This window comes from Protopterus annectens, chromosome 1.part1 (assembly GCF_019279795.1).
Source record: "Protopterus annectens isolate FY-2018-M chromosome 1.part1, PAN1.0, whole genome shotgun sequence".
NCBI lineage: Eukaryota > Metazoa > Chordata > Ceratodontiformes > Protopteridae > Protopterus > Protopterus annectens.
In genome coordinates this window covers 1,991,487,561-1,991,514,362 of record NC_056726.1, presented here as the reverse complement: position 1 = coordinate 1,991,514,362, position 26,802 = coordinate 1,991,487,561, and the positions used below count along the sequence as shown (strand labels likewise).

Genomic DNA, 26,802 nt, shown 5'->3' with positions numbered 1-26,802 from the left:
CACCCGACTAGCTCCAGAGAAGCACAGCTGGGCCCCACATCAGGAGCGCTGATAGGGATGGCCTTGAAAGGAATTGCTGCCACCCTGGTTTTCTGGACCCCCCTGCCTCTAGGGTGATGACTACCATTAGCTCCTCCTCATCTGCCTCTGAAGGAGGAATCACCATGTGCATCGGGGAAAAATCTCTGGGACTTCTTGAACCACATTTTACTACCTCTTTGACCCTTGGGATATGGTCTAGAAGGGACAGTAAAACGAACTCCCATGGCAGAGAGAGTTTTCCCTTCTTGTTCGCACCTGGTGAGTGTATCTTTTACCTTAAGTCCAAACAGAGAAGAACTGTCAAAGGGGGCGCTGATAAAGGTATACTTGAAATGCTCTGCAAAATTACATAAGCGCATCTAGGAGTGTCTCCTAAGGGAAGCTCCCAAACCCGCTGCCCTGTTCGCTCCATTGGCTGCATAGGAGATCAGCTTCATGGAGTGACGATGGAATTTAAGGCGGACAACTGAGGAGTCACCTTCTCAGGGACCCATTCAGTAGATGTACCTTGAAGAGTATCTCCTAACTCCTTGTGAAGATCTCTGAAGCCTAGTAAAATGTGTAAGATAGTTCAGCGATCTGAGAGTAAAAGCCACTTAAGAGAAGATACGCTTCCTGTATCTATCCGTCGTTCAAGACTCCTTGTTCGGCGGATGGAAAGATGAAGTCTCCGCTAGCTACTTCTTAGTGGCCGCTGCCACCACCATGGCATCTACATTCATTCCCTTGAACAAAACTCTTTCTCTTTTGGGGCCGAGAGAAATTTTTGGGACTTCTAGAGATCGCTCCACAGCATCAGGAGTTTCCCACACCTTTCGACTAACCACGTCTAAGAGTTTGTGAAAAGGTGGAGACACCCAAGAGGCTGAAGTTTGAGACCCGAAAGCCTTCAGGTACACTGACTCCTCATCAGAAGGGGTGACAGTGGGCCAGCCGCCTCTCTGCTTTAGGATCTCTAGAATGTCTACAAAGGAGACATCATCAGAGGATGACTTGGGGGACCATTCTGACTCCTCGAGGTCAGTGTTTAAGGTGATAAACTCATCCGGGGAGTGTACATGATTCCCCTTGCATGTCGTCTTCTGAGGGGGCTCCTCAGAAGGGTATTCCAGGGAGATCTCAGAAGACTGGGGACCACCCAACGGAGCTCCTGAGGCTACAGGTCTCTGCTGCCAAGGGAGAGAGAAGGTGCTGAGACAGAGATGAGTGCTTGAGGGGGAAGAGAATCGGTACCCTTGCGCAAAGGTGATGACCGAGACAGCACGCTCCTCATCATCTCAAAGGCAGATCTCTCTGGCTCCGAAGACAGCCCCGGTTCAGAGGAAACAGAGTCAGCCCTCGGCTCCAGAGCAACCGGATCCAAGATGGATGTAGGGTCCGCGCTCACCCTAGCCGATGCACCGAGAGGGAGACTCAACACTGAAGAGGTTCGGGTCCAAGTGTCGCTGTTGGGGCCGACTGGTGAGCTTTGGCTCCTAGACACCAAGGATGGCGCCAAAGGTGTCAGAGCGGAACTTGGCTCTGAGAAAGCCACAAAGAGAGCTGGAACTGAGGGTTCCACAACAAGTAGCATCGAAATCTACGGCTCTGAAGGCCCGAATCAGCTCGGAGGAGGAACCACAACAGGGAGAAAGCTTTGGCTCCTAGACACCAAGGATGGTGCCAAAGGTGTCAGAGCGGAACTTGGCTCTGAGAAAGCCACAAAGAGAGCTGGAACTGAGGGTTCCACAACAAGTAGCATCGAAATCTACGGCTCTGAAGGCCCGAATCAGCTCGGAGGAGGAACCACAACAGGGAGAATGGACTCAGATGGCTCTGGAACTGACTGGGTCGGAGGTAACAACAATTTGGGCAAAGCAGATGACTTCAAAAGTCTAAGCACTACTCTCTCCACATCTTCTTCTGATAGGTTCCTGGAGGATCTGGATGACAGGGTAGGAGACCTGGATCTCTTTGAAATGGGAGATCGGTTGGGGAGACCAGCAAAAGATCTCTGGACCGGATCCGATGCAATTTTTCAGTAGTCGGCTCCGAAACACTTGGGGTCGACACTGCAGTGTCAACATCGACAACGTCCACCAGCTCCAAGGACAGTGGAGCCGATGAGGTAGAAGCTTTATCTAGGTTTCAATGTCTTCTGAGGAGGTTCCGACAAACTAGTCGACGCCGGAGAATGTCTCTTGGCCGACTTGACCTTCTATTTTCTAGACGAATGGGACTTTGAAGATGATGAAGAGCTTGCTAAGTCTTCCTCGAAGGAAGGCTTGAGGAGACCTTTCAGAATTAACTTGTTCTCTCACTCCTGGAGAGCTTTAGAGCTGAACGAGTGACAGAAGGAACAAGCTTCATGCAGGTGAATGGCTCCGCGGCAATAAATGCATTTACTATGACCATCTGTAATCGACATCTTCTGGGAGCACTTTAGGCATTTTTTGAAACCCGAAGGTTTATGGTCTTTGGACTCTTTAGACATGGCTATAAGAGCTCTAAGCAAACAGTAAGAAGGAGGACAAGGTCCTCTAATTTAAACGGGTCTCGCCCTAAGACAGATACAAATCAACACAACGAGGACTAGGTTCTTTAACTTAAACGGACCTAGCCCTAAAAAACCACACACAAAGAGAAGAGAAAACAACAGAGGACTAGGTCCTCTAATGTAAATGGGCCTAGCCCTGTTATAAAGATTCAAAGTTAAAGCAGAATACTAGATCCTCTAACTTAAACAGACCTAGCTGGAAAGGCAGAAGCTAAGCTGGAAAAACCAGAATCTTAAGCATCAGGCAAAGAATGAAAGGCAACAACAATGCACACAATTACTAATCTATAAAAAAAGAGAGAAAAACAAGGTCCTAATACAAACGCGGACCTACGGAAATATAAACTGTATCAGAAAATGGCACACAACACTGCACACAATGTTAATGTATGAAAAGTGAAAATAAGGTCCTAACACAAACGCGGACCTACAGAATATTAACTTTATCAGAAAACTAGCACACAGGATGCCACACAGAGAACAATCAGGGCCCAACAGCCAACAAGTTCTTAAAACTAAGTAAATAGCTAAAACACTTCTATACACTACCTATAAAATAACTATCACTAATATCAAATATAAGTAGCCAAGTATAACAAGAAATATTAATAAAATACGAATAATAATTAAAAAGTTTTGAACTCAGCCACGGCCAAGCAAGAAGCACTTCTGAACATGTAGATGTGGCAAATGAGATCTGGGGATTGTACTAGTGCACTATGGGATACCTACCTAGCCACGAGCCAACTAAGAGACTTTGAGCTTTGTAATAGGCCGAATCGGAGCCCAGGATAGGCTCTGAACCCATATGTAAGAATGAAGGCGAGATAGTACTACAGAACATCTAATGTTACTGCTGCTGCTATGGATCCAAGAAGTTGTAGTACCAGATGAGCCGGAACTTTGTCTTGGGAGAGGATCATTTGTAATTGCGATCTTAGCTTTAACAACCTGTGATGAGGAAGGGAGGCCACACAGGATATTGTATTTAGTCTTGCTCCAATGAACTCCAGGTCCTGTGTGGGAGACAGTTGTGATTTTTCTTTGTTGACTGAATGACTAAAGGTTCGGCAAGATGAAGAACAAAGTCTATGGTGCAAAGAAGTAAAAGCTTGGATGGGGGGGGGGGGTTACGAGCCACTCATCTAGATATGGAAACACATGGAATCTCTGTAATCTCAAATGAGCTGCTATGACTACCATGCATTTGGTGAACACCCTGGGGCCTGTGGTGAGGGCGAAGGGCAGCACATGAAAGTGGTAATGTCTGGCTCCTGGCCTGAAGCAGAGATATCTTCTGGAGTGCTTGTCCATCTTTATGTGGTAATACGTATCCTAAAAATCTATAGAGCACATCCAATCATCCTTCTCTAGAAAGGGAAGGATAGACTGAACTGTGACAAACCAGAATTTTGTGTGTTGCACAAATTTATTCAATAGGCTGAGATCCAAGACTGGCCTCCAGTCGCCTGTCTTTTTTGACACTAAAAAGAATCTTGAGCAGAATCTAGATCCTATTTGGCCTGGTGGCACTGCTTGGATGACTATTTTTTGAAGCAGCTTCTGAACTTCTAGTCTGGCTAGATCCCTCAGACTGGGTGGAACACTGGGGATTCGCCTTTGGGGTTTGGGGAAAAGGCTGAAGAGAATGTGGTAACCTCTGGTGATTATTGTCTGCACCCAGGAATCCAGTGTTACTGTGAGCCAGGCAGAATGGTGCAGAGAAAATCTTCACCCGGCTGCATCCAGAGGTAAGCAATAGGGCCTCCACTCAGAAACACTGGTAGGGTTGTACAGAAAAAGAATCTCTGGAGCCATGGTTACATGGACCCCCTCAGTCACAGGAGGGACATCTTCCAGAAGAGTTCCCACCCTCTGCCTCAGGGGGAATATTCGACACATGTGTCCTGAAAAGGCCCTTGGGTCTTCTTGAACCACATTTTTCCACTCCTCTGATTCCTGGAGTAAAGTCATTGTGGAGTGGAAAAACGCACGCCCACAGCAGACAGGGTCTTTCCATCCTTTCCACATCGGGCTAATGTGTCTCTAACTTTTGGGCCAAACAATGAAGTAGCATCAACAGGAGCATTGACAAAAGAAGACTCGAAGGGGTCCAGAAAATCACACAAGTGCATCCACGCATGGTGCCTAACGGTAATACCTGTACTCGCTGCTCTAGACGTCCCTTCGGCTGCATGTGCAATAAACCACACAGATGAATTTGAGATCGACTCCAGGGTGGCAAGCTGAAAGGCAACCTTATCTCAAACCTTGTCAGACACTGCTCCTGCTAGGGTGCCTGAAAGCTCAGTTATCAGATCCCTTTGGAGTCTAGTGAAGTGTGCCAAAATGTTCAATGACAAAATAGCGAAGGTTATTGAAGCAAAGACCCGCTTCCCAAATCTGTCCATCATCTGCGATTCTTGGTTAGGAAGATGGACAGTTGAACTCTCTGCGTCAAGTTCCTTTTTGGTAGCTGCCACCACCAATGTGTCATCCACTGCTAGACCCTTAGACCTATGGGGCTGATCCTCTGAGGCTGAAAGAATCTTATCCAGTCTCTGGGGAATAGGTTCTATGGAATCAGGAGCTTTCCACGCTCGCTGAATGATCAATTTGATTATTTCGTCAGCAGGCAGGGTCACCCAAGTAGATGGATGGGCACAAAAAGCTTGCAAGAAAACAGATTCCTCAGAGGATAGGTTTGAGGGGTTCCAATCACCCCTATGTTTTAATATTTCCAGGCTGTCTCCAAAGGAGACAACTTTAGGGAGTGACCGTGGGGACCCTTCCCCTTCATCTTAATCTGTATCCTCAGTGACTAATTCTTCTGGAGAATCCAAATGCTTTCTCCTGCATGTTCTCTTATGGGGTGGCTCTTCAGGGGGAAGTTCTGAGGAAGACTCTGAAGAGGGGGACCCTGAACAAGGGTATCTTACAGCTAATGTGCCTGCTGTCCAGATGTAGCAGGTTGCAGCAGCTGTGAACCAGAGGGAACAAAAATATGGCATTCCAACAGGGATGGAACCAAGTGGCAGCTTGCTGAGGTTAAAGCCCTCTCCATAATCTGGAAGGTAGGCCTGCTGAAAGATGGATGGGAGCCTCAAACCAAAAAAGACAACCTCGGAACTGGGGCCACACCCCGCTCCCAGAGTAGGAGCCAAGAGAGGACTTGAAACTACCCTGGTCCCGAGAGCCACAGACGGCACCACAGAAACAATTGAAGCCGGTCAAAGGATCTTGGAACTGGCAGCCAAGTCTCAGTCCTGTGGGTGCGATGGTTTCGAAGGACCCAAAGAACACAGAGGAGATTCTGGTGCCGAAGTGAGATACACCGTCAGCATCGAGGCAGTTGGCACACGGAGCATCAAAGCAATGGGCTCCAAGACCTGGGAAGAGGTTGAAGGAGGAATATATGTAGGAGTCCTGGGAGAATCAGCCTCAGCTCTGGGAGGGAGGTCTACGAAAGTAGAGAAACCTAATCTGACTACATCCAAGTCTGAGAGAGTCCTGGAAGAAAAGATTGATATTCCCAAAGGGGACTCTGGTCTGTCCACAAAAGGACTCAGCTGCTGCCCCAAAAAGGGTCTATCGAAGGGAACTATATAATCCGTGGCATATTTAAAACATCGACCTTTGGCACCATGGTCTGCTGTATAGAAGGAGAAGATGGAACCGAATGGGGAGATGTAACTATTGTCGGTGCCAGACAGGTCGTGGTCAGTGCCAAAGTGGTTTGAGTTGGTTCAGTAGTTCACAGCACTGATGTTGATCTTGTTGTCTTTGGTGCGGGAGCAGAAGATAGTGACGTTTTAGGTATTTTTGCCTTTGGTCCCGAAGAAACTGTTGGAACCTGAGATTTCTGAGATTTTGTGTCATGTACCTTTGGGGAAGATGGTACCGAATGTCTCCGTTTTTTTGCCTCAGACTTTGGAGATTTTGAAGTCTCTGCCTCAGATAGAGCTTCACCAAAGGGCTATGTTAACAAGCCTTTTAGAATTAATTTATTTTGTCTCTCTGCAAGAGTTTGGGTGCTAAAACCCTTACAGATACTCTAAGGAATTTCCAAGTGAAGGACACCTAGACAGTAGACATAAGAAAGATGTCCATCAGAATTGGGCATCTTTCTGCCACAGTCCTTACTATGTTTAAACCCGGAGGTCCCTTTTTGTTTCTCTGCCATGTCATCCAGTTAGTGACACACAACATGCACACACACATACACTTGCTCATAGAAAAGGGGGAAAGGAAGATTATTGAAGGGTATACCAACTATGGTTATGAATAATACCCAAATGGGTAAAGGAAAAGAAAGAGAGAAGCACAAAAAAATACCAATGATTTTATTAAGGATTGTGAAGGCCACCAGCCTAGCTAGATATAATTTTGTAGATAATTCTATGTCATTGTAAATATTAGTATAATCCACAGGCATGTTTTTACAAATGTAAGAAAGCTAAATGTAAAAAAACTGTGTTATATGTTCTGAGTTTCAAAAATGCAACCACTGTACACCCTGCTGGAAGAAAACTGATAAGTGAAGCATTTTGTGACTGTTTGATCTCAAGCTCGGAGACAGGATGTATGGACTAAAATTCTTTTTATTGTCTTAGGACAAGAGTTAATTGCTAGGTTTTATATGTAAATTGTCCTTTATTGCTGTGGTGTCCTGGCAGGTGCACAATTACAAGCAAATGTTAAATTTTGAGTTCTGTGAGCCTGGGAAACTTCAGCAGAGGGGTCAAAAATGATGTAATGTGAAATGACTCAGCAGTAATGTGTATAGCAATTTAAGACTATCTCAGAGAGAAAGATTTGAGCATTTAGGATTTTGTCTGAAGCTGACATCAGCTCACCATCACTTGCTTGCTCTGCATGTAAGTAAAGATATTTAGAACTTAGTATTTCTTTTAGAGTTGGATAGGAATTTAGCCAGATTAGTCTAGTTCTTTTTTATATTTATGTCATACTATCCTACAATATTGTTTTAAAAGTTTCCTGTGATCTCTGAACTCTGTAATGGCACTATGCTGAATTGATGAGATTTTGTCTTGTGCTTTTATTTAATATTTTTTAACTTTTCAACTGTGGCTGTTTTGCGTAGAAATAATTTAAGCTCAAGAGTACTTGCATGTATTTGGTGATACTGTCCAAGCCACTCCAATAGTCTTGCTGCTCAATCACACTTACTATTTGGATAACAGTAATATTATACAGTGAAATTGGTCACCCTTTGGGAAGGACCTTACAGTAGCTGATATTAGTGGTTGGTGGCAGTGATTTCTACCTTATAGTCTGGGCAAAAGGGGGGAATAGCTGGCAAACCTGTGCCAGCCTTCCTCAGGAGTGTCTGTTTGTATACAACTCATATCTCAAAGTGTGTGTGTGTGTAAGTGTGTGTGTGTGTGTGTGTGTGTGTGTGTGTGTGTGTGTGTGTGTGTGTGTGTGTGTGTGTGTGTCAGCTACCTGGGCAGGGACATGAAGCACTGATTGGACAGAGCGTGCTGGAGGTTTTAGCTTGACCATTAGGCTGAGATCTGGACCCTATAGCTGTGCCAGTGGGAAGTCTTATTGGGGATCTGGAGAGAAAGGGAGAAACCATCCCCAGACTGACTGTGATCACTGTGTGCTCTTAAGGGAAATTGTACTTTACTGATTGTGTACTTGTTATTCCCCAATGTGCACGCCCCTCATTGGTGCTAGTGGTGAGGATTGAGGTTCCTTGATTACCAGGCCAGTACACGGGCATCATATATTAATTGTTTGGCAGTGGTGGGATATCCACATCAAATATTAATTGTTTGATAGTGGTGAGTTAGCCACATCGCATACTAATTGGCTTGTAGTGGTGTGGATAGTGAATTTCTGTAGCTTGTGTACAGTGATCACTGTAGGTGTTTTTGTACTCTAAATCAGCCATGCAGTGAATATTCAGAGTTCAGATCACAATTGTTTTATTTCTTTTGTTAGCTTAGTCATGGAGAGCAGGCAAGCATGTCAGCAGAGGAGTACGGTAAGGTGACAGAGAGCCAGATGACTGAGATGTGCCAGGCCAAAGGACTGGTGTATGGAAACCTAACTAAAGCAGACATGATAGCAGCTTTAGTCAGAGCTGCATCAGAAAATGGCAACCAGGAGGACAATCAGACTGGCCATGGAGATGTACAACACTCAGAGAATGGTCAGCTCAACCTTTCTGCAGAGGGCTTAAAAATACATCTGGAGCTAAAGAGACACGAGTTGGAGGCCAAGCATTTGGAAACATAAGCAGCAGAGTGACTGAGACATCTACAGACTGTGGAGAATGAGAAACTGCTATACCTAGAAGCTGAGGAGGAGAAGAAGAGTCAGAGGCAGCACGAAAAGGAGATGCTGACTCTTCGCCAGAGTCATGGAGGAAATGGGGGGGGGAGTAACCGGACCCCAGAAACACAAAAGGTCAGTAAATTTCTTTTGCAGTTTACAGAGGGGGTAATTTTGATAGTTTCATTCATATGTTTGAGAGGGTATGTAAACAGTATGATGTTGACCAAAGGCTCTGGGGGTATGGTTGCTGACCCCCTTACTCTATGGTAAAGCTGTAACTGTGCTGTCTAAATTATCTGATCGTGATTTTTTTTGATTATACTACTGTTACAAATTGTTTGCTAGAATTTTTTAAGCTAACACCTGAAGCTTATAGGAAAAAGTTTTGTGAGCATACACACAAGGCAGATGAAAGTGTGTGTGAATATGTTGCTGAACTAAGCACTTATTTTCATAGGCGGGTGAGTGGATGTCAGGTCACCACTTCTGAAGGGCTGGCAGACCTTTTGGTGAGGGAACAAGCCCTTAGCACTTTGCCTGAGGACATGAGGATCTGGCTAGCTGATAGGCAATGTGCTAATTCAGACGAGTTGGGGAAGAAGGGAGACCTGTACCTAGCAAGCAGGGCATCACTGCACAAGAAAGGGACACCCAGTGCTGCTCATGGGTCCAAAGGAACCCATGGTGGGCAGCTAACAGAATCTGTCAGTAGCAGGGGACACCACTAGTCCAGAAACACATCCAGGACTTAGGGTTAAATATTTTGAATGCAAGCAGTGGGGCCATGTGGCATATAGATGTCCACGGAGGCAAGGTGGGGAATAAAAGGTGAGAGAGCCAGTAAGTGGGAAAGTCAAAATGCCAATAGTAGGCTGTCTTGAGACAACAGGGGTATCAAACTACCATCCAGCAGATGTCCTGATAGGGAAGGATTTTGATGAGGCAGTACCATGTGTTAATGCAGTTACACACAGTCAGACTTGGAGACAAGCACGTGGGTCTGGTAGTCTGGGGGAGACACAGACAGACCCCAGACAGACCGCACACTTGCAGTCAGGACGGGTTCATAGGTTGGTACTAGGCTATCGGCCCTAGGGCCTATACAAGCCTAGCCATAACAATTCCCTGGATATTTCTTCCCACAATATTTACTTCCCTGGACCCCTGTCTAGCAGGGTGACTGATGTGATCACCGGGGTGAATTTCCTATCTCCCATCCAATCGTCAAGGTTCCTTTTGAAGAGGGCCAAGGAGATGCTCTGCTTAACATGTATGAGCAGTCTATTCCAGAGTTTGGGGAGTCTCTGGGTCAGGAACCTACCCCTCCAGCATGTTTTGTTCATTATGATGACAAGGTTTAGATCCCTGTAGCATGTAGAGGTCTCCTACCTGGGACACAGAGTGGGGAGTGGTAAGATCAGGCCACAACCTGCCAAAGTGGAAGCTATTCAGGCAAGGCATGCACCTATTACTGAAAAGCAGGTGAGGGCATTCATAGGTACAGCAGGGTACTACAGAAAGTTTGTCCCCAGTTACAGTACCATAGCTGCTCCCCTCACAGACCTGACAAAGAAAAACAGGCCAGATAAGATAGTGTGGACCACAGCATGTGAGCAGGCATTCCAGAAGCTTAAAGAAGCTTTGAAAGGACCCCCCTTTGTTAGCCAGTCCAGAGCACAGCAAATAATTTGCTTCGAACCATGGGGTGGGAACTGTACTTAGCCAGATTTCTTCAGAGGGAGAACACCACCCAGTGATTTATCTCAGTCGTAGGCTTCAACCTAAGGAGGAATGCTATGCAGCTGTACAAAAGGAATGTCTAGCCATAGGGTGGGCAATGCAGGAACTTCAGCCTTATCTGTATAGAAGAAATTTCACTGTAGTTACAGATCACAATCCCCTAACATGATTACACCGAGCCAGCCAGCAAAATGCCAAGTTGCTAAGATAAAGCCTAGGGTTGCAAGCTTATAATATGTCAGCGCAGCACCGCAGTGGGGTTAACACTGCCAACGCAGACGGGCTCTCAAGACAGGGAATGGGGTAAGGTATACTCAGATAGACCTAACCCACTCAAGCAACGTTTCTCAAGGGTCACTTGATAAACTAGCTTGAGTTCTCTAGGGGGGGGGTATATGTGAAGGCTGCCAGCCTAGCTAGATAAAATTTTGTAGATAATTCTATGTCATTGTAAATATTAATATAATCCACAGGCGTGTTTTTACAAATGTAAGAAAACTAAATGTAAGAAAACTGTGTTATATGTTCTGAGCTTCAAAAATTTAACTACAGTGCACCCTGCTGGAAGAAAACTGATAAGTGAAGCATTTCGTGACTGATCTCAAGCTCATACTGTTACTATGTTTTATATGTAAAGTGTCCTTTATTGTGTGGTTTCCTGGCATGTGCAAGATTACAAACAAATGTTACATTTTGAGCTCTGTGAGCTTGGGAAACTTCAGCAGAGGTGTCAAAAATGATGTAATGTGAAATGATTCAGCAGTAATGTGTATCTCAATATAAGACTATCTGAGAGAGAAAGATTTGAACATTTTGGATTTTGTCTGAAGCTGACATCAGCTCACCAGCACTTGCTTGCTCTGTATGTAAGTAAAGATATTTAGAACTTAGTTTTTCTCAGAGTTAGATGGGAATTTAGCCAGATTAGTCTAGCTGTTTTCTATATTTATGACAGACTGTCCTACAATATTGTGAACTCTGAACTCTGTAATGGGACTGTGTTGAATTGATGAGCTTTAGCTTGTGTTTTTATTATTAATAATTAAATATTTTAAACCTTGCAACTGTGGCTGTTTTGTGTACAAATCATTTAAGCTCTAGAGTACATGCATGTATTTGGTGATACTGTCCAAGCCACTCCAATAGTCTTGCTGCTCAGTCACACTTACTATTTGGATAACAGTAATATTACACAGTGAAATTGGTCACCCTTTGTGAATGATCTTACAGTAGCTGATATTAGTGGTTGGTGGCACTGATTTCTACCTTATAGTCTGAGCAGAAAGGGGGCATAGCTGGAGTGTGTGTGTGTTTGTATATAACTCATATCTCAAGTGTGTGTGTGTGTGTGTGTGTGTGTGTGTGTGTGTGTGTGTGTGTGTGTGTGTGTGTTTGTGTGTGTGTGTCAGCTACCTGAGCAGGGACACGAAGCACTGGTTGGACATAGAAGGTGCTGAAGGTTTTAGCTTGACCACTAGGCTGAGATCTGGACCCTATAGCTGTGCCAGTGGGGAGTCTTATTGGGGATCTGGAGAGAAAGGGAGAAACCAGCTCCAGGCTGATTATGATCTCTATGTGCTCTTAAAAGAAATTATACTTTACTGTGTGTATACTTGTTATCCACCCAATGTGCACGCCCCTCGCTGGTGCTAGTGGTGAGGACTGAGGCTCCTTGATTACTGGGACAGTGCATGGGCATCACAAAGATTAACGGTAAGAGGGGAAAAGAGGCCTGCTACCAACAATGGTAAAAGAAAACTACTCTAAGGAAAAAAAGGGGGTAGAAAGCTCCAAAAGGGCAACTCACTCAAAAAAGTATCAAACAACACTAACTAGTAAGGAATTAAAAAGAGTCAAACTATTACAATCAGAATAATAAGAAACATTTTTTTGGCACTTAGCTGAGAGCATTGGCTGACGCGTCCAATTTTCGACGTGGCAAACAAGATCTGAGGTAATGGGAAGAGAGGCAGTATGGGTAGAGCCTTAACTCAAGAGGCTTTGGCTGGGGCAAGCTTTATATAATGGCTGAGTCAGTTCTGAGGGATCAGAACCGAACCCATCAGTCAAGACTGAATGAAGATTGACAACATCTTATCTTTCACAGAAAACTCGAGAGCTGAAGGCAACCACATCTGAACTCTAAAGTGGCAAAAGAAATCTGGAGGATGTTAGGGGTTGTGCATTATGGGTAGGGAAGGAGCTCGAGAGTTTGTTGGCGACTACAAGCTAGAATAATGTCCGAGTCAGATTTGAGTATTGGATCCGAACCCATACTTTGAGGAAGAATGAAAATGAACAACATTGGATCTTGTTTTAATTCATTTTGCTACATGCCTTCTTAGATTTCTTAAAAATAAAATAGTAGAAAAAATGTACTAGGAACCATGAACAATTAAAAAGTATGTTTAATTCATTATCCACCAAGTTGGTTAAATAAGTTCAATAGAGGTTCTTTGCAAACATGCATCCAAATGCTAAAGCAGTTCAGTAAAAGTGCATACAGATCCTAAAAGCTGAAAGTCCAGATGCAGTTCAATCAAACATGCATGCAAAGAACAAAATTCAAGGTCCAAATGCAACAGAACTTAAAATCCAAATGCAAGTGTGAAATGCACTGCCTATGTCCATAGAATTATAAAGACAGGACAGAAACAGAAGAATTAGCACTCAGAATTTGAATTTGTGTAACATATATTATCCTTCTAGAAGATAAGGCCATGGGATGGTTGGGAGGGAAGGTGAGGAAGAATAAAAATGGACAATGCAGATACCAAGTTATGGTAAGTACATAACTCCTAAATCTGATGTTGCCCTTTTCATTCTTCCTCCCTGAAGGATAGAGTCCCCAGCTATGTAATGTTTGGAAAACCCTCAAGGAAGGATATGCCAGAGCACTGTTGAATCAAGGGAAGGTCTAATTCTGGATAGAATGCCCAGATTACAATACATCACAAGGTTATGATTATAAAAACAAGCGACTGTAATAGAAATATCAGCAAAGGAAACTGGTAGAAAGGCTGATGAGGTAGTTATAGAAGTGGAGAATGTCTCTGGGGTGACGGTGTAATTCTAAGCCACTCTGAGAATAAATCAGCGAAATATGAGCAGTAATCTATTTAGTCAGGATAATATATGGGACTGCTCAATGCGTGCTGTTAGAAATTAAATCAACTGAACAACTTGGCAGATCTTCTGTGCTGTTCTTCCCATTAAAAAATAAACACAATTCACAATTTCGAAAGGATGGCAAACATTGATTAACAATTACATCAATTTCTATTCTTCACTAAAGAAAAGACATTCTTGAAGAGAAGGCAGATGAAGTGGCCCTGGATCTGATAGAGTGAGCACAGGGAGAATGGGGCAATTGTAAACCGTTTAAGGAAATAAATAATAGAAATATAATCTGTAATCCATTTAGCTTGTATAACTTTGGAGACTGCTTAACCTAAGCAACTGGATGAAAAAATATAGGTATTTGATCAGGTATTAATTGAAGTGACTGGTTAATATTTGATTACATGACTACTTTAGGCAAACAGGTAGGATTGGTTCAATTTAATTATACAGAAAAAACTTGCCTTCTCCTGAAAAAAGTTAAGCAGAAAGGAAAAGGAGTAGTAGTTGAGAGAGGTCCACTGTTCAAAATGGATGCCCATGTGGGTAATTTATTAATTATCATTTATTTATGTCCAGATAAGCAGTGATATAGTAGACATCTTGAACTGCTGGCTAAAGTCACAAACAAGGGAAGTAATCCTGCACCTTCTTACAATCACTGGAAAAAGAGAAACCATACGGACAGTTTGAGGGCATGGAGATTGGAATGTTGGATTTCTTAAGGGTGAGATAAGAGATCCTGATTAGGCTCCAGAATCCATGAAGAATATCTCAGATAACACCTGATAGAGAGGAACTACACTAGCTGAGGCCAAAAAGGGGAATGAGGATGGCAGAGTCTTTAACCTGCTGGCTTTGTAGTAATTTTGAGGTCAAGGTAGATGGGGATAAGCATAAAGGAGACCAAGGGTCCAATCGTGAAACCAAGTATCCTTTGAAGATTCTCTGTATTTGTTGTTAAGGGGAAAAGTAAGAAGGTCGTAACAAGGCTGGCCCCAACAGTTAAAAATCAGGTTCTCAACTGACTGATTCAGGGCACATCCATGAGAAATTAGACTAGGCCTACTGAGTCTCTCTCTGTCAAAGCATTGGATTTCCATAGTATGTGAATGCAATTAGAAAACAGTATCTCGTTTGTCAATATATTAAGTTACTGAGATGTTATGGATGTGCATTGCAATACTCCCCAGAGGAAGAACATCCTGAAAGGCTTGCAATGTAAATAGGACTGCTCTCCTCTCTAGGACTTTGACATGCAACCTGGTCTCCAGGGAAGGCCATGTGCTTTGGACCACCTTGCACTTCAAATGCCCCCACTCCAGATGGGAGGCATCAGTGGTCATTGTGGCTGTGGAGGGAGGGGAGACATCTGTGGTCACTGTGGTTCTGGAAGGGGGGGGGGTAGAAGAAAACAGCCTGCCTAGGAAAAGGTCATCCGACCAGATCCACCAGCAAAGATGATGTTAGTAAATTAGTTTTATGGGAGCAGATAGAGGCTGAAAAAAGAAAGAACCACAAGCCTGCAAGATTAATCTTGCTGGAGGGGGACGAAGTGACAGGGAGTCCCACATTAGGTTTCTAAATGATGTTGTGCAGGGAAGAATAAAAGATGCTATCTGGTTTGTGGTATGCAAGTGAGAGCTTAAGAATTCCAATTTCTGTACAGGGGAGAGGTTCAGTTTTGCCAGATCTATAGTCATGCCCAGGAATCAGTAGATTTGAAACAGGTAATTATTGGCTTGTAACCATTGATACCTGGTTGTAGCAGTAACTAGGTGGACATTCAGATATGGAAACGGCTCACTATCAAAATCTCGCAACACACTTACCCAACTTTAAATGTCTTAAAATCCAAATGTCAAACGATCACATTGGTAATTTAGGAAAGTCAACAACTCAGGAATGTTGACTTTACCAAAACTATCTGGACTTCCAGTTATGTCCTCCTAACATTTTGCTGCACCCCACACCCCTGCTACTTCTATATGCAAACTCTGAGATCGCACTACAGTGACGGAAATTAGAAGTTATGTACCTACCATAACGTTCCATGTTGGTTGTCTTCTCTCGCCTTCTTTCTTGCTGGATGGGTTCGGAGCCGATCCTCGGCTCTGACTCGGCACTTGCTAAGCTCGAGAGTCACTTTTACCAGCTCGAGGCAGCCCCATATCCCATGATGCAAGGCGGTAAATACCCAGATCTCGTTTGGTACCTAGAGGGAAAACTACCTAGCATAAAAACTTTCCACTAAGGAAAGAAGAGCAATTAGCCTAAAAAGGCTGTAAGGGGAAACCAGATAACTAAAACTAGAACTAACTGGTGCCCAAAGAAGCAATCTTCAACAGACAAAGGAGATCAAGGTCTGTCCAGGCAAGGGGGCAGGAGGGAGGGTCGCAAGAAAGAAGGCGAGAGAAGACAACCAACATGGAACGTTATGGTAGGTACATAACTTCTTAATGTTAGGTTGTCAATCTCGCCTTCATTCTTGCTGGATGGGACCGCGTCCCTAGCACCTCTATCCTGGGTGGCTCATTGGAGCAGACTCTTGAGAACCGTAGAACCAAAACTGGCTCTATCCCTGGAGGCCAAATCCAATTTGTAATGAGAAACAAAGGTATGAGGAGTGGCCCAAGTGGCTGCTGCACAAATAGTATCTAAGGGTAGTCTAGCCTGAAAGGCTGTAGAAGTGGCTAAGCCTCTAGTGGAATGTGCCTTTGGTTTTGAGCACAGCTGTTTGCCCCTAAGTTGATAGATTTCGGAAATGGTGGAAGATAGCCATCTAGATAAGGTCACTTTGGAAACAGGGAGGCCTTTCTTATTTTCAGCAGAGGAAAGAAAGAGCTGATCAGACTTTCTGAATTGTTTTGTTCTGTCCAAATAGTATCTGAGTTGGCGGTGAACATCAAGATCATGTAATTTTTGTTCCGATCTGTTGGAGTAATTGGGAAAAAATACAGGGAGATCAATAGATTGGTTTAAATTTGTTTTCGAAGCAACCTTGGGCAAAAAGGATGGATTAGTTCTCAAGGATACTCTGTCCTTGTGGAAGACCAAATATGGGGGACGAACAGAAAAGGCATGAAGTTCTGACACTCTCCTAGCCGAGGTAATAGCGACAAGGAAGAGCGTCTTCCATGAAAGAAACTTTAGTGAGCATGAAGCAGCTGGCTCAAAGGGAGGAAGAATTAAGGATGTCAGCACTAGATTTAGGTCCCATTGAGGAGGAGGACTCCTGACAGGAGGTTTGAGGATAAAAACTCCTTTTAGAAAGGCTCTACAAAGCTTGTGGGACATAATGTTGTGATCTGCAAAACCGACATGAAAGTTCGAGATCGCAGCCAACTGAACTTTGACCGTGGAAGATAAAGAACCCGAGTGAAAGATTTCCGCTAGAAAATCCAAAACTGCATGAACAGGGGCAGTAAAGGGATCTATGTTCCTTGATTCCGCCCAAAGGGAGAAGCGTTTCCACTTGCTAGTGTAAATCCTTCTAGTAGAGGATTTAAGGGAAGCCACTATGATATCCCTAACAGGGTTAGAGATAATAGGAAGCCTGGCTAAGGAAGGAAGTGGAGCAACCAAGCTGTGAGGTTGAGAGAAGGAATGGACCGATGCAGCTGATCCGAATGGTGGATCAGAAGATCTGGCACTGGGTCCAGATGCCAGGGCTGCGCCAAAAGGTAACGATGGAGGAACGGAAACCAAATTTGTCGAGGCCAATACGGGGCAATGAGAATCATTTTGGCTCTCAAAACGGTAGCTTTCTGGAGTACCTGTGGTATCAATGGAAAGGGAGGAAAGGCATAAAGAAGTCCCTGGGGCCAATCTTGGGTAAGAGCGTCTCTGGGGGGATGGCTCGGAAGTGGGAAGAGAGAGAAGAAGGCTGGGCATTTGCTGTTTTGGGGAGTAGCAAAAAGATCGCAACATGGGCGGCCCCACTTCTGAAAAATCTCCTCCACTATAGATTGTTTGAGAGACCACTCGTGAGGCATGAGTATAGCTCTGCTCAATCTGTCCGCTAAAATGTTGGTTTTCCCAAGGATATGCGTTGCTACCAGAAACCGATGAGAGGAGATCGCCCATTGCCAAAGTCTGAGAGCCTCTCGACACAAGGGGTAGGATTTGGTTCCGCCCTGCTTGTTGATGTACCACACTACGGACATAATGTCCGTGTGAACTGCAATTGTTCCCAAGGGAAGAAAGTCGTTGAGGGCTTGCAACGTTAAAAGCACTGCTCTCATCTCTAGGACATTTATGTGCAGGTGGTATTCGAACGGTTGCCACGTCCCATGAACCATCCTGCCCTGATAATGACCCCCCCACCCGATCAGGGAGGCGTCCATAGTGACTGTGGCTACCGGGGCCGGGGAAACAAAGGGTCTGCCCCGATGAACCTGGGGAGAAGAAATCCACCAGGATAGGTGGTTTTTGCAAATTTGTGTCACCAGAATTTGGTGACGCATGTGAAGTTGTTGGTAGGACCACTGGGTGAACAACATCCACTGAAGGAGACGCATATAAAAGCGGGCCAAAGGAAGAAGAGTAATGGCAGCTGCCATGAGGCCCAATACTTTTAGGACCAGTCTGGCTTGCACCTTTTTGCTGGCAAGGATGATCCGCACATGGTTTTGGATATCTAGGATTCTCTGGCTTGTGAGGTTTGCTGACATCCGAACAGTGCCCAAATTTGCACCTATAAAAGTAATAGACTGGCAGGGCAATAAGGAGGATTTTTCGTAGTTGATCGAAATTCCTAATTGAGTGCAGAGATTTAGGGTGTAATCCCTGGCTTGGAGAAGTTGATGCCTGGTGGTGGCTGAGAGGAGCCAGTCGTCGAGATACGGAAACACCTGGAATCCTTGACGTCTCAGGTGAGCCGTGACTACTGCCATACATTTGGTGAACACTCTGGGGGCTGTAGTGAGACCAAAGGGCAGGGCTCTGAATTGAAAATGACTGGACCCCAGCCGAAAGCGGAGAAACCGTCTGGAGTGTCTGTGGATTTTTATGTGATAGTACGCATCCTGAAGGTCTATTGAGCACATCCAGTTGTCTTTGCCCAGGAAGGGCAAAATCGATTGAAGTGTGTCCATCCGAAATCTTGTCTTTTTCACAGACTTGTTGAGCCTGCTGAGGTCCAATATTGGTCTCCAATCTCCCGTCTTTTTGGGAACCAAAAAGAACCTTGAGTAGATTCCGGGCTCTGGATGGTCTGTTGGAACTGGTTGAATGGCCCTTTTGTGTAGAAGCTTTGATACTTCTAATTTTGCGATTTCCCTTAAACCGGGTGGAACATCTGGAAGGGAATTTTTGTGAGAGAAGGGACTTTACTCGAAAGGAATCTTGTAACCCTCGGATATGATCGACTGTACCCATTTGTCTTGTGAAAGGGAAAGCCAGGCTTCTGGGTACAGCGATAATCTTCCCCCGACTGCCTCCAAGGATGGACAGTCGGGCAACACCTCAGGGATGCTGGAAGGGCTTGTCAGAGAGAGGCTCTCTGCTTCCCTGGTTTTGCGGACCCCCTCTGCCTCTAGGGCTGCATCTGTTATTATTACCCCCTCTGCCCCTAGGGGTAAACTGACCACGTGTGTCCGGCGTGACTCCCTGAGATTTACGGAACCACATCTTTCCACCCTTCTGTCCTTTAGGGTAAGGCCTAGAAGGGGTGGAAAAACGGACTCCTACGGCAGAAAGAGTCTTGCCGTCTTGCTCACACTTGGTCAACGTATCCTTCACCTGAGGACCAAACAAAGTTGATCCATCGAAGGGAGAGTTTGTGAAGGATGCCTTAAAGGCATCTGCAAAATTACAGAGCCACATCCAGGACTGACGTCTAAGAGCCACTCCTGTCCCTGCAGCTCTACTCGCTCCATCTGCTGCATACGAAATCAGCCGCATGGAGGAGTTGGTTATGGAGTTAAGGATTCCTAGCTGGGAAGCAATCTTGTCCTGAGCCCCTGCAGCTGTAGGATCCTGTACTACTTCACCTAATTCTTTAAGGATGTCCCTTTGAAGTCAGGTGAAGTGACATAAATAATTCAGCGAATGCATGGCAAAGGTCGCTGAGGAAAACATCCGCTTACCATACCTGTCCATGGTCCTAGAATCCTTGTTAGGAGGATGGACTGGTATGGAAGGATCTGCAAGTTCCTTCTTGGTGGCGGCCGCCACCACCATGGCATCAACAGGGACACCTTTTGTAAGAAATTGTTTCTCGGAAGGGGCTGTAATAAATTTAGAAGGCCTCCTGGGAACTGGTTCTACGGAATCAGGAGATGCCCACGCCTTCCAAGCTATCACCTCCATGAGGGGGTCGAAAGGCGGAGACACCCAGGAGGTGGAGGGTCGAGATCCGAACGCCTCTAGGTATACCGACTCATCCTCGGAGGGATTTATGGAAGGCCAGTTTCCCCTCTGTTTTAGGAGTTCTAGGATGTCTGAAAAAGAGACATCCTCAGAGGGGGATCTAGGGGACCCCTCCGACTCATCTAAGTCGGTATCTGAAGTAGTAGACTCGGGGGAGTTTAGGTGCTTCCTCTTACAGGTCCTCTTACGCGGAGGATCTCCTGACGATCAGGAGAATCCTCGGAAGAGGGAGTTCTTCCCAGTGGGGAAACCTGAGGCGGTGGATCTCTTGGTCCGGGAGCAAGAGAGTGAGAAGAGACATCTACAGGCACCGTAGAGGGAGGAGCTAAGGGGATAGACTGCTGACTGAGCCCAGGGGCCAGCACACTCCTCATTACCTCGAAGGCTCCCCTCCCAGGGAGATCAGAGAGACCCCGCTCCGAAGAAACAGGGACTCCCGGGCCCACCGAAAGGGAAGGCTCCGAGGCAGATGTCGGGGCCGAGCTCACCAAGGCCGAAGCCCCGAGGGGAAGAGCAGGGTCGGACAAGGGTCCGATGCCACTCACCTCCTCGGAGCAGACCAGGGAAGCCCGACCACCGGATCCCTCCAAGGAAGGTTTCGAGGAGGAGATAAGAGTAGAAGCTGAGGGAGCAGAAAGGAGAGGTATCTGCCCCGCAGCCATAGCAGTGACTATTCCCATAGACTCCGGCTCCGAGCTCTGGGGGAGAATCGAAGGAGGAACTTGAAGAGGGTGTGGACTAATAGTCGTCTGTTGAGATGGACTATGAAGCATTTGGGCTAGTGCCTGTGATTTTAACAATCTGCTTACCACTCTCTCCAAATCATGGTCCGAGAGCCTGGAAGACCTAGATGATCGGCTCCGATGGCTCCGCTCTGAAAGAAGAGGAGAGGCCGGAGCCGACAGTATCGACTCCAAAGAGGGAGACCTGGACCGCTTCCTCGATGGAACCATCGGAGCCGAAGAACCCTCAGTTCCAGACGGAGCCGACAACTTCTCGGCTCCAAGTCTAGTCAAGGATGTATCGGCTCCGTCCGGAGCCGATACAGGCAAGGAAATAATGGTATTGGAGCCGGTTGGCGCCGATACCGAAGCCTTAGTCACATGGTGATGGGAGCCGGTCGGAGCCGACACCAATGTGGCAGTTAAAGTATCGGCACCGATAGCCATCGGTGCCGAAGATTTAGCCAAAATAAAATCAGCTCCAGCCGGAGCCGATCTCGACTCCAAAGGAGTCGGAGCCAAGGCCGGAGGCTTAGAAGCAGAAGCCTGGGCCTTGGAGGTCTTAGAGGGCTTGCCCGACGCAGACTTGGTCGGGGAGCCCTCCGGTTTGAGAAGTCCTCTCAAAATTAATTTATTTCTCCTTTCCTGCAGGACTCTCTGGCTGAAAGAGTGACAAATTTCACAGGAGTCCTGCAGGTGGAGAGGTCCCAGGCAGTAGATACAAGAAGTGTGACCGTCTGTCAGAGACATCTTCTGACCGCATGAGTCACACTTCTTGAAGCCTGAGACCCTCTGTTCTTTGGACATAGTGCTATCCACAAAACACACAACTCACACAGTCCCAGAATCAGAAATATTTAACTTAAAAGTGTAAAAAATAAACCCACACACACACCCTGACAGGAAGGGATGGGAGGGAATGAAGGCCCGACTAAATAAAAAGAACTAGGGAAATAGTAAAACTAGCTAAAGACCGTACAACTATCTAAAAGTGACAAAAAATCTAATAAATGAGAGAAAATTTAGGAATGGGGTGACTAAAATGTGTATAATAAAACACTTACCAAGAGCTGGTAAAAGGAGTACCTCATCAGTGAAGCGGCAAACGAGATCTAGGTATTTACCGCCTTGCATCATGGGATATGGGGCTGCCTCGAGCTGGTAAAAGTGACTCTTGAGCTTAGCAAGTGCCGAGTCAGAGCCGAGGATCGGCTCCGAACCCATCCAGCAAGAATGAAGGCGAGATTGACAACCTAACATGGGTAAATTTCCAGATCCTCACTATAGTGCAATCTCTATTCAAAACAACAAATCCACAACAGTGAATGCTAGTGTGCATTCACTGTTGTGGATTCATACATTTAAAAATCAAAGTTACAAAACCTTGGAAGTTTGACATTTGACTTTACAAGTCCGCGTAACTGTCTTTTGACACTTTGATGGCAAACCTATGGAAAAATCAGACATCCTTTGAGCCTCAGGTGAGCAGCCACTAGTCCCATGCATATGGAAAGACATCTTGGAGTGTGGTGAGTCTTAATAACAGAGTTATGAATTGGTAGAGACAGCCTGCCAGGCAGAAATGCAGATTTGCTTTTCTTTGGAGTGTCTGCTTAATTTGATGTAGTAGCACGTGTTCTGAAAGAGTATAGACCACATCCAACCGTCCTAGCGCAGAGGAGACAAGATGGACTGAAACATAACCATCTGGGACGTCGACTTCTCAACATATAGATTGTCTAGATCCCAAACACAAAAAGAAAACTGCAATAATCTCTGGATATTATGCTTGGCAGCCATTGCACTGATTGTTAGGATAGTCCAGGCACTCAGATGCAGTGATAAAATACATAGGTTGGCAGTCGGACGGTGCTTCAGGAGCACTGATAGGGTCCTGAAGCCCTGGTCCTGCAGGGCACCTCTACTTTAGGGACCCAAGCTCCAACATCTGATCTCTTAGTAATGCCAGCAACAAGACATAGACAAGCAGATTTGGCAGGTGTCTCTCCAAAGCCACCAGAGTGCAAAAAAAGGCAAGAAGTCCAAGTGGGTCCAACTCTGAGAACCAACGCACCACCACAGCTTCCGAGACACCCTGTTTGTCAAATAAGAAGGGGAGTAGAAATTAACCCAAAGGGTATGTTGTAGCCCAGTACTGTATTTGGTATATTGTGTTGGTCTAATGGAATGGGCCTGTAATAAAGAGAATGGCCAGCAAACAAAAGCCTACAAGGAAGGAAGGCGGGTTAGTTCTGGAATCCTAGTTGAAAGTCCATGGTGAGAAGAAAAAAAGGTATTCTGAGCTAGGGAGCCATACTGGTTGAGCTCCTGTACAAGCCATGATAGGGAGGAACTGTCCAGACCTCCATGCTGAAAGAAAAACAATATACAATCATGCTGTCAGACTGAAGGGGGAGCTTTGGATCTGAAGAAGTTGCATTGGCTCAACAGTCATCATCTTCTTTCAGCTGCTCCCGTTAGGGGTCGTCACAGTGGATCATGCGTTTCCATTTATTCCTGTCCTCTGCATCTTGCTCTGTCACACCAACTACCTGCATGTCCTCTCTCACCACATCTATAAACCTTATCTTAGGCCTTCCTCTTTTCCTCTTACCTGGTAGCTTCATCCTTAGCATCTTTTTCCCAATATACTCAGCATCCCTCCTCAGCACATGTCCAAACCAATGTAATCTTGCCTCTCTGGCTTTGTCTCCAAACCTTCCAATCTGGGCTGACCCTCTAATATACTTATTCTTGATTCTGTCCACCCTCGCCATACCCAGTGCAAATCTTAACATCTTTAACTCTGCCACATCCAGCTCTAACTCCTGCCTTTTTGTCAGTGCCACTGTCTCCAACCCATATAACATAGCTGGTCTCACTACCATCTTGTAGACCTTCCCTTTCACTCTTACTGGTACTAGTCTGTCACAAATCGCTCCTGACAATCTTCTCCACCCACTCCATCCTGCCTGTACTCTCTTCTTCACCTCTCTTCCACACTCACCATTACTCTGAACTATTGATCCCAAGTATTTAAACTCATCCACCTTCGCCACCTTTACTCCTTGCATCCTCACCATTCCTCTATCCTCCCTCTCATTCACACACATATATTCTGTTTTAGTCCTGCTGACCTTCATTCCTCTTCTCTCTAGAACATATCTCCATCTCTCCAGGGTCTCCTCCACCTGTTCCCTACTCTCACTACAGATCACAATGTCATCTGCAAACATCATAGTCCATGGGGACTCCTGTCTGATCTCGTCTGTCAACCTGTCCAACACCATTGCAAATAAGAAAGGGCTTAGAGCTGATCCTTGATGTAATTCCACCTCCACCTTAAACGCATCCGTCACTCCCACCACAGACCTCACCGCTGTCACACTACCCTCGTACATATCCTGTACCACTTTTACATACTTCTCTGACACTCCCGACTTCCTCATACAATACCACAGCTCCTCTCTAGGCACCCTGTTATACGCTTTCTCTAAGTCTACAAAAACACAATGCAACTCCTTCTGACCTTCTCTGTACTTCTCCATCAACACTCTCAGAGCAAACATCGCATCTGTAGTGCTCTTTCCTGGCATGAAACCATACTGCTGATCACTAATCTTCACCTCCCTTTTTAACCTAGCTTCCACTACTCTTTTCCATAACTTCATGCTGTGACTGATCAGTTTAATCCCTCTGTAGTTACTACAGCTCTGCACACATCACCCTTATTCTTAAAAATCGGCACCAAAACACTTTCTCCATTCCTCAGGCATCCTCTCACTTTACAAGATTTCATTAAACAATCTGGTTAAAATCTCCACTGCCATTTCACCTAAACACCTCCATGCTTCCACAGGTATGTCATCTGGACCAACAGCCTTTCCATTCTTCATCCTCTTCATAGCTATCCTTACTTTCTCCTTGCTAATCCATTGCACTTCATGATTCACTATCCCCACATCATCCAACCTTCTCTCCCTCTCATTCTCTTCATTCATCAACCCCTCAAAGTACTCTTTCCATCTGCTCAACACACTCTCCTCACTTGTGAGTATATTTCCCTCATTATCCTTTATCACTATTACCTGCTGAACATCTTTCTTAGCTCGGTCCTTCTGTCTAGCCAATCGGTACAGGTCCCTTTCTCCCTCCTTAGTATCCAGCCTTTCATACAACTCTTCATATGCCTTATCCTTAGCCTTCGCCACCTCTCTCTTTGCCATGCACCTCATCTCCTTATACTCCTGTCTACTTTCTTCATCTCTCTGACAATCCCACTTCTCCTTTGCCAGCCTCTTTTTCTGTATACTCTCCTGTACTTCCTCATTCCACCACCATGTCTCCTCGTCTTCCTTCCTCTGTCAAGATGTCATACCAAGCACCTTTCTAGCTGTCTCCCTTACTAGCTCTGCTGTAGTTACCAGCTATTTGGTAACTCTTCACTGCCACCCAGTGCCTGTCTTAACTCATCCCTGAACTCCACCTCACAATTGCCCTTTTTCAATTTCCACCATTTGAGCCTTGGTGCTGCCCTCACACTCCTCCTCCTCCTCTTCTTGATCACCAACGTCATCCTACAAACCACCATCCTATGTTGCCTAACTACACTTTTCCCCAGTCACCACTTTACAGTCTCAAATCTCCTTCAAACTGGCCCTCCTACATAAGATATAATCCACCTGTGTGCATCTTTCTCCACTCTTGTATGTCACTCTATGCTCCTCCCTCTTGTTAAAATACGTATTCACTACAGCCATGTCCATCCGTTTCACAAAATCCACTACCATCTGACCTTCTGCATTCCTTTGTTTAACACCATACCTACCCAACACTTCCTCATCCCCTTTGCTCCCTTCACCAACATGCCCATTGAAATCCGCTCCAATCACCACTCTCTCACCCTTGGGTACAGTCATCACCACTTCATCCAACTCGCTCCAATATTTTTCTTTCTTATCCATCACACACCCAACTTGTGGAGCATATGCACTAACAACATTCATCTTTAAACCATCAATTTCCAGCTTCATAAACATCACTCTAACCGACACTTTTCACCTCCAAAACACTCTTAGCATACTTCTTTCTGGTCTCTAGCACACACAATATACCAGCCTTCCTTCTGTCCATCATATCAGCTAGCTCTCTCCCTATACCAGTCATACTGCCAACATTCAGAGTTCCGACTTTCACTACCACAGTCCTAGCCTTTCTCCTCTCTTTCTGCCTTCGGCCATGTCTTCCGCCTCTTCTCCTCCTTCGGCCAACAGTAGCCCAATTTCTGCCAGCACCCTGTTGGCGGTCGTTGTTAACCCGGGCCTCGACTGATCCGGTATGTAAATATTAACTGCTGTCCGCAAGAATGAGTTGGCTAAGTTTTATGCCAGATGCCCTTCATGATGCAACCCTCCCCATTTATCCGGGCCTGGAACCGGCACAAAGAAATGCACTGGCTTGTGCATCCCCAGTGGCTGCATTGGCTCAACAGTACAAATCCAAAAGAGGTTCGGATTCGTGAGGTGTCTGGCACCTGTCTGTGGGATCCTAGACTTAAGATCTAAAAAAGATTTTGTTAGAAACTGACTGACTCAACAGGGTGAATCTGATGGGGGTTCGGATTTGAAAAATGTATGACACATACCTATTGGATCCTAGGCTTAGGATCTGAAGAAGTTTTGTTAGAGACTGCACTAACTCAACAGTTCAGAACAGAAGGGGGTTCAGATTCGAGAAATGCCCAGCACTTGTCTGTTGGGTCCTAAGCACAGGATTGAGGCAGAAAGGATTATTTAAGATGACTGGATACAAGGAAAAGTCAGGATCCAAAGGAGTTTGTTGTTAGATGCCACTGTCGCTCAGTGGCTCGGATCAGAAGGAAGTTTGGATCTGAGAATGGCTGGCACTACTTGTAGGATCCTAGGCTCAGGATCCGAAGGGAACAGAAGTTCAAAAATAAGGATC

At 45.5% G+C, this 26,802-nt stretch overlaps 1 protein-coding gene across 1 annotated transcript in view; it reads right to left on the bottom strand.

Annotated features, from left to right (window-relative positions):
* The window catches only part of LOC122816787 (dynein axonemal heavy chain 8-like), a 9,517,065-nt gene that overhangs the window by 2,744,235 nt on the left and 6,746,028 nt on the right, over nucleotides 1-26,802 (bottom strand). The window lies entirely within an intron of this gene.